This window comes from Equus przewalskii, chromosome 11 (assembly GCF_037783145.1).
Source record: "Equus przewalskii isolate Varuska chromosome 11, EquPr2, whole genome shotgun sequence".
NCBI lineage: Eukaryota > Metazoa > Chordata > Mammalia > Perissodactyla > Equidae > Equus > Equus przewalskii.
In genome coordinates this window covers 17,412,887-17,421,494 of record NC_091841.1, presented here as the reverse complement: position 1 = coordinate 17,421,494, position 8,608 = coordinate 17,412,887, and the positions used below count along the sequence as shown (strand labels likewise).

Sequence of the window (8,608 nt, the reverse complement as noted above, 5' to 3'; positions counted from 1 at the left end):
AAATCAAGCTATTGATTACTTGTAGAGCAGTGGTTCTTAACCAGGAGTTGTTTTGATGCCAATGGGACATTTGGCAAAGTCTGGGGACATTTTTAGTTGTCACAATAGGGAGGGCTGCTACTGATATGTAGTGGGTAGAGACTAGGGATGCTGCTAAACACTCTACCATGCACGTGACAGTCCCCCCACACATACACACATATCAACAGCACAATGCAAACACCAAAATATGATCTGGCCCAAATTGTCAATAGTAGCAAGGTCAAGAAACTTTTCAAGGTGTTTTGCACAAGGCCAAAATAATTCCTCTCGTTTCTGCTCCAGAGGTGGTTTCCATGTCTGTTTCCCCACATGAGCAATCCTGAGGACCCCTTACTGCCACTCTCAGCATCAGAGTGACTGTCAGGAGAATTTCCATGCGTTCTTTATAAGATTCCATAGATTGAGTTAGTGTGAGAAAGGAGGAAGAGAGAAGAGAGAAATCAAGCATTCTTCCCAGTTCGCTTACACTCTTTTCCCTTTCACACTATTAGCTATTACAAGATACCTGATTCTGCAGATTAAATTCTTCCCATTTCACATTGAGCTTGTTTTTGAATTAAAAAAAGGGAAAATATTTTCATAAAGGAGTGCTTAGAACATGGCACTTCTTAAAACACTCTCTAATTAAGAGAAGGCTAAACACAGGTATTTAAAAATATTTCTAATACCACTGCCATCATTTACAATTTCTCCTTCTCTTACACATGGTTATAACAAATACTCACATGAGGAAAACAACAACAACAACAAAAAGTAAGCATCCAGACCCCAGGAAATACCATTCATATCCATTCCCCAAAACCAGAGTGTAGTCCAATAAGCCAATCTGGGGGAGAGATATTGCTTCCCCTGTTTCTGAAGATGCCAAGATGGAAAATGTTTCAGGTTTTATGATTTTGTGATCTCTGTGAGACATCGGCAAGATATCAACAAAACAGCACTACCTTGAGACTCAAACAGTTAATGACTTCTATGAGATATAACCAGGAGGAAATATTATCACAACATGGTACATTTTATTATAATTCAGCATTATTCCTTCCAGAGTTGATGATGAATATTAGAGCATTGTATGCTGCATCTAATCCTTGCTCTGTTAGCGAAGGATCACATTACCATTGTGAAATATATGAATATTCTTATAAACTTTACTTGTTTTATAGTCAAAAGCTCCTTCCTGGAGGGCATAAAGTCTGAAGTCACAACAGAGTTCTTCCTAATACCAGAAAGAGGTGAGGATAATGAACTTCTTTTACTGAGAATAGTAATAATTGCTCACATTTGTTGATCAAATCCTGTATGCTAGGTACTATTCTGAATACAACTAATAAGATATTTCATCTTTATAAAAATAAATGAGATCGGTACAGTTATGTAACCTTATGAATGAGGTGACTGAGGCACAGTTAGGTCCAACTTGTCCAAAGTCACACACAGAATCACTGATAGAATGAGACCATATGCTGCTCTTCCGGTTGGGCCACACATATGACCCTATGAGGAGAACAGAGCTACTGAACAGGGCTGGGATGGCATACTTACTCAATGCCAGAGACCATTAAACAGCATCACCTCAGGGAACTCTCCCAAATCTGCTCATTTTCTCACCATATAATGCCTCCATGAACAACAGTGTTCAAACCACTATCTGTGGTTTGTGCTATCTGTGGTTTGTGCCCTTGGATAGACCAAACATTTCAAGAATTCCACAGATATGATTAGTTATAGGTAAAAAGTTTCCAAATTCTCAACAACCTATATAAATTTTATTAAAATCGATCCATCTGATAATTTTCTGAGTTTGAAGAGTGTTTCTGGGTCTCCTTTCCACTTAGCACTCTCATGACACCATTCTGTCATTTTTCGAAAGTAAGGATTCCTCTTATCCATTCACATATTTGCTGTGTGAATTACCCCAATTAGAAAAATAAAAGAAGCCTTCCAAAACCTAAAATATAAGAACACTTTGAAATATTGTTTTCATGAAACGTGAAGCTTTTCTTTTAATCAAGACACTTCAAACTCATGGTATACCTTTTTGTCATGACTCTGGCATATAGTACACATTTCTTTTAATGGAAAATGATGGCATTAGACATGTATTTTAGCCAACACAGTGATGTTTTGAAATCAGATATATAGTAAATTGATGACAATATTTTTTTAACATCTATTCTTTCTGTTATCAATGCACCCTGAAACTATTGTCACAAATTGTATCCTCCTGAAGGAGACAGTCCCATGACTGAAAAACTAAAAGACTATCTATAAAGAGCATCATTGACAGTCATGTTTTATATCATCTGGGCAACTCACTCAAAGGAAAGCTACATTGCTTATCTATTTGTCTTAGACTTAAAGACATGCAGGTGTTTTTAAAAATTAATTTAAAGGGCCTAGCATGGTGGTACAGTGGTTGAATTTGCACGTTGTGTTTCCCTGGCCTGGGCTTCACAGGTTCAGATTCCAGGCACAAACCAATCTCTGGTGCATCCCACATAATATACAGAAAGATTGGTACAGATTTTAGCTCAGCGACAATCTTCTTCAAGCAAAAAGAGGAGGATTGGCAACTGATGTTAGCTCAGGGCCAATCTTCCTCCCAAACACACAAAATTTAAGTGTAAAAATTGTATTGAAATTGATTTCATGGTCATCATCCATAAATTTAATAACATTAATATGAAGTTCTTTTTTTTTTTTTGAGGAATATTAGCCCTGAGCTAATATTCATGCCCATCTTCCTCTACTTTATATATGGGACACCTGCCACGGTATGGCTTAACAACTGATGCATAGGTCCCTACCCAGGATCCTAATCAGTGGACCACAAACCACTGAAGAGGAATGTTGGAAATTAACTGCTGCACCACCGTGCCGGCCCCTGAAGCTCTAAGTTTTTGATTAAATGTCTTTAAAACACATACGAAAATACCTTTCTAGTAAAATGTTGTATTGGCAAGGTTCAATGAAATCAACGGTATGTTAAATTTTGTAACTTTTTAATTCAATTTTGTAATCAAATGCTTCTAGGTGGAAGAATAACAGATATGCTTAATTATTATATGATAAGGCTTGGAAGGTCTTTGTGGTAACATTTTCAGAAATTATGAAAGTGAGTGGTTCTAACGGTTGCATAACAAACCATTCCAAAATATATTAGTTAAAAACAACAACTACTTATTTTACTGGTCACTATTGCAAGAGTCAGTAACTTAGTACTGCTGATCTAATCCTGACATGGATGATCTTGTTTTGGTTTGCTATGCATACGATCTTAGCTTCACAGGTTAGATTCAAGTCTGACCGTTTGGCTAAATGCCAGCACTTGTGATGGGGGTGTGGGCTCTGTTTCTTATTATCCAATATTCCAGTCTGTGGTTGTTCACGTAACAGTTTTTCTGAGACTGTGAAAATTCCAAAAGATTGTGAAAAAGTCACAAGGACTCTCAAGAGGCTTGAAACTGACACAATGTCGCTTCAGCTACTTTCTGTTAGCCAAAGCTAGTCATGAGAGCAGCCTACATTCCAGGAGTGGAGAAGCTGCTTCTACCATTTGATCAGAAAAGTTGCAAACAGTCAAGGATATGGGGAGGACTGGAGAATCTGAACTACATTTGCCATCTACCACACTGGGTAATAAATTCTTTTGAAAGATATGATTTCCAAAATTTTGGACTTCAACAAAATTGGAAGGCAATTTTATTTTATTTAATGCATTATTATCTAAAAAATAAAATTTGATGAAAAATCATTGTAAGAAATTAGCACATAACCTGGTTGGATTTGAAAGAGTTGATTGACATTACTATTACAGCACAATTTCTGACAAAGTTTCTGCTCCCGTTTACCTTTAATATGACCAAATAGTGTCAGGTGAAAATAGATTGTCTTCTATTAAAAAGCAGAAATAGAAATGATTCTCAACCCTCTTGCTTTCTAACATTAAGTGATGTCTTTAGATGGATACAGTAATTAATTGAAACAAAAAATCCAAACACCTACTCATAATATTTCTCATAAAAAGAAATATTTCCAAAAACAATTTTTTAAATTTTGATTAATTATGTTTTATCCAAATTTACAATGCAATTATATTTTTAATTAGTGGTTTAATTATTATTACATCATTACAAGGTTAACTTGATCCAGAAAGAAAAACTTTTGATTTTACCAAAAGCATTATGATCATAAGAAATAAAAAGTACATATGTGAATAATAAAGTTATAATGTTCAACGGAGGGAGTAGAATGGAATATAAGTTAAGGCAAAGGAAAGGCACAAATCTGACTATTACAGATGTTCTTATTTACGTACTTTAAATGAACTATGCTATGCAAAGGAAATTACATTTTTTGCTGCTATTTAAATCAATGATGAAATATTTTATATGTAAAATTAAATTCTTGAGTTATATACCTCTTCAAAATTAAGAAGCATATGACCAAAAATGTGAAAACTGCTAATACGAGTCAAATTTGTCAACAATGACTTTTAAAGCATTGGCCAGGTCACTTAAATGTTATGAACCTTGGTTTCCTCAAAGGAAAAGCTAAATGGGTTGTGTTAGTTCTACCACAAAACATGATCATCCTTGGTCCAAGCTGGGCAGAAGTAAAACAAAATCTCTATAAGGAGGCATTACCTCTAATTGATTCAATTTAACATTAATATAAATAATTTCCTAATTTCAAAGAAAATTAGAAATTGTATAATTGCCAGTTGTGTAGTGAAAGGTAAATTTGTGAACACCCAGAGAAAAGTAAGTCAATAGAAGAAATATCATTCCCTCGTGGGAGATCCAATATCTAAGACACTTTTTTCTTACATATTTTAATCCTTATACATACAATGGTTGTTTAATTGATCCTTATCAAGTAATATATATATATAAATGAAACACTTTAATAATGACAGTAAATTCAAAATAATATGAACAATCCAGATAACTTTACTGAGCCCAAATAAAATTTTTCCCCAGGTTGGTTTTTTCTCCCATACCAAAACACTTGGAAATTTATTTCTTCTATTATGTTAATGATTTGTTTGGAATGTTATATAGAAATACAAAGTAAAGTGAAGGAAAAGGGTATACAAATTTTTCAAGCAAAAGTGAGTTATTAATGTTGGAGAGATCTGTTATTTTAAATTTGCCAGATTAGATATGTCTTGATGTTAATAACTGACTGGTTTTAATTTTATTTTGATTAAGGTTATATAGGCAATTAGTTTTCAACACTTACAGCAACTTCAAAAACTTTTTTAAAGGAGTTCAGTTGAAAAGGATTCATAAATTAGATTTATTTTCAGAAAAAACACAAAGAATTGGTCAAGTTTTGACATCTTTATAGGCGGAATGATAGCATGAAATACTGGTTGAGTAGACACATGCTTACTTTTTGCATATAAGACAGGCTGAGATCTGATCTAGCATTTCTAAGCCTTTGGTGGAGGCTGTATAGTTTATACTGCCACACTGGAGTTCCTTTGAAAATACACTCAGGATATAGACTGTCTTATCCACCTTTCATTCATGCCACATAACGTGTATACACAACAAAACACACCTACCCACACACATATGCAAACACCCACACATACATGTAATATAGTATTTGCTCAACCAAAAATTTGTTGGCTCATTGACTCAATATTACATTCTGACCTCCTTGATTTTGCCATGCTTTTGTCTCTGGAACAAAACTCCTTGTTGATATGAATCTCCTAAAATTCTGTCAATTCTCTTATCTAAGGAAAAGCTCAAACAACACTTATATTATGAAGGCATCTCTCTGAAGTCTCTACATGGATTTGAACTTTTTTTTCCTCTCAAATCCTCTATGATACTTATTATTTTCTACCTTATACAATGGGCACCTTTTTACTGCCGTGCTGTCAACACTGGATTTTTCATTCCTTGAAGGATGAAGACTAGTTAATTTAACTGCTCTTAGCGCTTTTATAAGAGAAATTTTTGTGTTGATTGAAAGTCTAGTCTACACCAGGTATGTTATAAGAAACGAGATGAAATTGTTTATTGAGTTTATACAAGGTTTTACACATGACATCTATATAGTCTCTTAATGTTCACAATCAGATTAGGAGCTAGTTTATGTTATCTCAATTTTGTACATGAAAAATTAAAGATGAGAGAGATTGCTGTTTCATTTCCCAGTAAGACACAGCACCAAGTTTAGTCTCTTTGAACCAAAGTCCTTGACTTTCCATTGTACAACATTAACTCTTCATAACTTTAAAAGTATCTTTAAAGTCAAAATTTATGGACATAATTTATTGACATTTCTGGGACAAACTCTACTAAAACAATATGCTCAATAAGAAAAGACTTTAGTGTCCATTATTTTACTAACTGTATCCTTGACATCTTTATTTCTCAGACTGTATATCAGAGGATTCAACATGGGGATCACCACAGTGTAAAACACAGAGGCCACTTTGTATGCCTAGAGTTTTTGGAGTTGGGCACATAGTAGAGGAAGAGGATGGTGCCATGGAAGATGGCGATGGTGGTCAGGTGGGAGGCACAGGTGGAGAAGGCTTTGCAACATCCACTGGCTGAACACATCTTGAGAATGGTAACAATGATAAATAGGTAAGACATGAGAATGGTGAGTAGTGTGCTGACCACATTAAAGGTGGCAAAAATGAAAAGCAGCAACTGGTTGACATAAGTATCAGAGCAAGAGAGGGACAGTAATGAGGAGAATTCACAGAAGAAATGATTAATTGTATTGAAACCCCAAAATGATAATTTGATAGCAGAACATGTGAGTATCAAGGCACAAGCTACTCCCCATGCATATGATCCAACCACAAGCACAGCACAGAGTTTCTGGGACATGCCAACTGTGTACAGCAGAGGGTTACGAATGGCCACAAAGTGGTCATAGGCCATCCCAGCTAATAAACAAGATTCAGTTACTGCAAACATAGAAAAGAAAAAGAATTGTACTACACATCCTGTAAATGAAATGATTCTGTCTTCTATAAATAGGTTCATCAAGGTCTTGGGAACAATGATGGAGAAATAGCAGAAATCCACAAGTGAGAGGTGGCTGAGGAAAAAGTACATAGGGGTGTGCAGTTTGGGGTTAATTTTGATTATTATAATCATCCCAGTATTCCCTACAACAGTGACACTGTAGATGGCCAGAAAAGTCAAGAAGAAGGGTATTTACAGTTCTGGGAAATCTGAGAAGCCCAAGAGAGTGAAGGTAGCCCCACTTTTGTTTCTCTCTGACATGGTTTCTGTTTGCCAATCTGAATCAGTCCTGAAAACAAAAATATTAAGGAGAGTGAGAATATAAAGAAGCTTAGTTAGCTATCCCTTCCCAAGACTGGAAGACAAGAAAAATATCTCTTTCAGAATTTCCCTCTGTAACTTTTAGGCAAGATATGCTAAATGTCTAGAATTTTAAAACATGATAACTATTTAAAAATTTTTGCTAAGTAAAACCAATACAATTATTGAATTATTTTTTAGTTCTCTTTTAATATTTACAAATAAAAATATGAAATCAAGGGATTTATGGTTATTTTAAATCTAATCCTCCCATAACGCTTTCAGCTGTCCTTGGATATTATAAGTTTATAAAAGAGAAGCCTAGAACAATATGGTTACTGATTAAGTCAGCCCTATAATCAGTTACAAAAATGACAAATTTCTGAACAAATTGATTTTTGCATCATATATTCATACTGTGACATTAAGAATGAACACCCCTAACACTTTACTTTTGTGTCTTTATTGGCAATTCCATGCAGCACTTTAATCTTTGTTTTCCACTCTGACCCAGTAAATCTATTATCAAAATTAATCTTAATTTTTTTCAGAGAGTATGCTCCTCAGCTCAGGGAGTCCTAAATGTCAATCCTTCCTCACTGCTTGAGGCATAATAAAATTGAAACAGATGATAAAGATAATCCAGTCTACTTCTAGAGGTGACAAAGCAGAAGCTGGAGAACTTTGGTTTTCCTAATGACATTCAAATAAGAACTAATCTACACTTCCGTGACTGGATCCCAGATCCCCAGACTCCTCGCCCTGGACTCATTTTATTACACCAGACTCTGACCCATTTTCTAGCCTAGTTACTAACATATTTCCGTTATTAAATCATCACACTTTTAATTGACAAACTAGAGACACTAGAACTATGGGAAAAAGTCCAATGACAGTGTATGTGCCACAGAATTATACTAGAAAGCAGCATCAAGATAAAATGAGAATGGAATTTAGGGACATTTTCTCTCCCCTGAATAACTAACTATAGTAAAGACTCTGACTTAAAAACTTCCTGTTCCTAGGTCTCTCTCTCTCTCTTTCTCTCTTTATACTCCTTCTTTAAGACATATAAGGCACATATTCATTCTATCATTTATTACCTGTGAGGGAGAGGGATTGTAAATTTGAGGTACTTTTGCACTATACATACATTTCATGAGAAAACAGTAATACAAATGAATTATATTTCTCTAAATGGTTGCCAACACTTCTAACATCCTACCATTCCAGAAAACTCTTTATCATTTCTGGTAAGATTA

General features: G+C 34.8%; 1 pseudogene; it reads right to left on the bottom strand.

The window, feature by feature from the left end:
* Nucleotides 1–6,375: 6,375 nt before the first annotated feature.
* LOC103566783 (olfactory receptor 5D18-like) lies at nucleotides 6,376–7,307 on the bottom strand (annotated as a pseudogene).
* Nucleotides 7,308–8,608: the final 1,301 nt, after the last annotated feature.